Genomic DNA, 4,145 nt, shown 5'->3' on the forward strand with positions numbered 1-4,145 from the left:
TATATCAGAGGCTCAGCATTTACCATGCTTTTGATTGGATATCATCAGTGACAGTAATTTTATCTGTATTTGTGGTATAAGAGCTATTATAGTAGGAAAAGCTAAGTCAGAGACTCCAAAACTAACACTCTCCCATTCAAGATTGTAAAACAAAAACACTACATCATGGCAGTGAGGGTGAAGTGGTGGCAGATATTTGAGCCACCCTTAAAGACATAAAGGGTGTAATCAGATCCTGGAGGAGAATACAAATTCACCCACTCCCGCAGCTCCTGTTTAAGATGTGACATTTTTATGACAGCAGATTAACATGGTCTCAGATACATGGTATGCAGTCATTGATCTGGTGAATCCATTCTTTCCATCCCTATCAGGAAAGAGGATTAGAAACATTTCAAATTCATTTGGGACAGAAAGTAGTATATATTAATAGCTCCAGGGATATGTTAACTCTCCTGCCTTCTGTCATAATATAGCCAGAGGATCTTGTACCATCTGACCATTCTGCTGAATATCACACTGGTCCCCTATATTGATGACATCATGTTAAACTAAATGACCACAATGTGCTACAGAAGATAAGAGATAAAACATGCGAAGATTCAGGACCTGCCCTTTCAGTGAAGATTTTAGGGATCCAGTTGTCTGTTTCACATCTAGACATGTCCTCCAAAGTAAAATATATATATATTGCATCTTACATCTTCCACCACTAAAAAGGAAGGATAACATTTGGTAGACCTCTTAAAGTTTTAGAGGTAGCATATTTCACACTTATGAATGCTGTTCTTGTCTATTTACTGGGTGACACAAAAGACTGCTAGTTTTAGATAGGGCTTAGAGTAGGAACATTATCTTCGGTAAATCTAGGCTGTGCAGCAAGCAGCACAAGTACCCAGAAGTCCTTGTGGTTTTAGAATATCAGTGAAAAGAACACTAAATTAATTAGACAAATGACTTGCCGAGTTGGCCAAAGCCAACATCTATGATTGGCTACCCCAGTGTTGGCACAAGGAACACAATAACAGAAGCACTACAATAACAGAAATGGAGGCCATGCATAGGTCTAATAGTGTGGGCTCCCACCAACATGGGCCAGCTGAAGCTGACACGGAACCGGTGCCTGAGGACGACAAGGCAGCTGCTGCAGAAGATCTGGATGAAGCCAACTGGCCACCACCATAGTGAGCAGCAGGGCTTCAGGGAATGGCCAAGAACTGGACAGTCCTGGAGCCTGAGGACCCAAACACTAAAACCTAACCCTCCCCTTACTCCATGCAAAGAAATCAAAAAGAAAAAAATACAGATAAAATTACTAACACTGATGATATCCAGTCAAAAGCATGGTCAATGTTGAACTTCCAATATAAAATTATCTTTCAAGGAAACTAACCAGCCATTTGGTGACAAGTTGATTAAATTGTACCCCTTCCACTATGGGAACCCTTGACTGTACAAGGTCTTGCAGTCACTTCAACAGGGTATCATCTCTTTCCTCTTTTAGCAGGGCCAGCACTTCCTGACTCGGTCAAAAGAATTATGTTATGGTGCACAGCAGTGTGCGTGTTTTCTTGAAAGAGGAGATCTCTGCATCATCTTCAAGAAAAGAGGTACGCTAGAGTAGAACATAACAGACTGAGAAAATTCTATGCACCCAAATGTTCAGAGGAACCTGAGGATTCAAGATTTTCTGAAACATTGAGTCAGAGATACTAATCCTATGTCACAAGACCTCACATTTCTCCAGTCAGGGCTCTGGTTGGTATACCAGACTCTCCCAGGTTGAATATTCAACCTCCTCTAGAACTCAGTTATAATTATGTGTTGGACCTGATGCTCAGTTTTTTCCGCAATACACTTGCAAAAAATAAAAGAACTTTATTGACTACCAAAGTGACCTTCTGGCTTTTGTACATAGGCTTTATTTGGTGACTAATCATCTCATACTTCAAATTTCCTTTTATTTCTCTCATATATCAATTACCTTCATTAGCAGCCATCCAATTTCATAATTCTTATTTCCCTTGAGCTTCTGATGTGTCTGAGATATTGCATCTGCTAGTGTATTTGCTTCCATTGGTATCCCATCCCAGTTTGTCACAAATGAAAATTTTAACAATTGCACATTTACATGGCACCAGAGGTTAATCATGCTTTATTTTCCATCAGTAATGGGGTCTTCCTGCCAAATGACCAGTTGATGATTCAACTCCAATATCCCATTATAGTTCCTGCTTCCTTGAGCCACTTCTTACATTGGGCCTCTTAGGTAAGGTTTCCAGGAAACAGATTTAAATAGAGATTTGCTTGTACAATGTTCATTGAAGGCTGTCTTCAAGATAAACACCTAGAGAAGAGTGAAGAAAGCAAGATGGGCTAACAGTTGTTAAACTGCAATCCAGGGAGCTTTGGAGCTGGGCTGGACCTTAAGAATTGCTTGGAATTAGGAGAGTGTGTTTTTTACACTTCAGCTGCATCATTGGATACAGGTTGTCACTGGGAAGAAGGAGCTCTTTTCTGGGTGTTAGACTGGCAGAAATCTTGCAAAGGGCATGTGATTTTTCACAGGGGATCCAATAAGGCCTCATTCTGGATCCTTAGAAATCCAGGAAATCTTGGAAATCCCAAATGATATAGAAGTTGTAGGTATCTTCCTTTTGGTGTTTTTGATTTCTCAGGTGTAACAGAAGAGGAAATGTATCATTAGTATTATCATTATTATTATATCCCTATTATTATCATTATTTTAGAAATTTCAAAGGCAAAATATCAAAATCAGTCTCCAATGATATCAGCATTCCTTGTAACATGTTGGCATTTATTGGTTTAACTCCCATGAAAACATTAGCCTATTATAGTTTCCCTAAATGTACATATCATAATTCTTTTTAGAGAATCATAAAAACCACTTACTGATAACTCAGACACAAATGCAGATTTGAGGTTTTCAAAAATATTTCATACTGAGAAATGTTACCAGTTTTTAAATGTTCTTTTTTCTGTTACTTTTTTCTACATATAAGAAAATGAAAGCCTCAATGATTGTCAAGGTGGTAGGCAGAGAAACTGAGTGGGAAACTTCATAATGGAACCCAGATTTCCCATTTTCTGCCTACATGTTCCAATAACTGGATTTTCTTGGTTTCCACTATATCTTTATAAGCATTAAATTCATTTAAAAAATACAAATTACCCCAAGATCTTAAGATAAACACATTCAGTCATTCTGACAATATTTGAAATTAAAGTTATTGGTTGTTAGTTCTGTAAGTCTACTCTTTTATATTGTTTAAATAGAATGATTTTAAATGTGTGTAATGAAGAAAATTAAATGACCCCCATCTATTTTTGGATTGTTAATGAGAATAAATTTTATATAAAATATGATTATTATCCTTATTTCTTTTTGGCTAGATTTTCTGTTCATCTCTATTCATTTTTACTGAAGTTTCAGGTATTATCAAAAGCTTGTCAACATTCATTGAATATTTACTGTATTTCTGACACTGTTTTATGTACTTGACACAGAATAACTCATTTTCCTAATTCTTCTATAAGGTAGATACTACAGTATCCCCATTTTTCAGGTGAAGAACAGGACAGAGAAATTAAAAGACTTGCCTGAGTCATGCACCTTGAACTAGGAATATTGTTCTTTCATCCATGCAAAGCGCTGACTGATTCTCATCTTGGAGTCTCTGCTCAAATGTCACTTCCTCAAAAAGACATTTCCTGCTCATTCTGTCTATTTTGGGTTCTACAATATATCGATGCTTCACAGAAATGATCATAATCAGGAGTTATCATACACTTATGTGTTTACTAGTCTGTTTTTGATATTTTCAATCAGATTGCAAGCTTCACGAAGGGAGAAACTTTCCCTCTCTGCTGCTGTGTCATGAATGTCCATCACTGAGTAGGGAGCTCATTAAATATTTCACGAATGCATGAATAAACACTCCATTGTAATAGCATGTGAAATAAGTCTCCATCATACTTCCTCAAGTAAAACAACTTTTCTCTTCTTCCAGATAAACTTCAGGATCATTTTTTTCAAGTTTGATTGAAATTGTAGAATTCAATAAATCTTAAATTAATTTAGCATGTATAAATTTCTTTTGCAAAATTCATTTTTTAATCTAAAT

This window comes from Lipotes vexillifer, unplaced genomic scaffold, assembly GCF_000442215.2.
Source record: "Lipotes vexillifer unplaced genomic scaffold, Lipotes_vexillifer_v1.1 scaffold1350, whole genome shotgun sequence".
Taxonomy (NCBI): domain Eukaryota; kingdom Metazoa; phylum Chordata; class Mammalia; order Artiodactyla; family Lipotidae; genus Lipotes; species Lipotes vexillifer.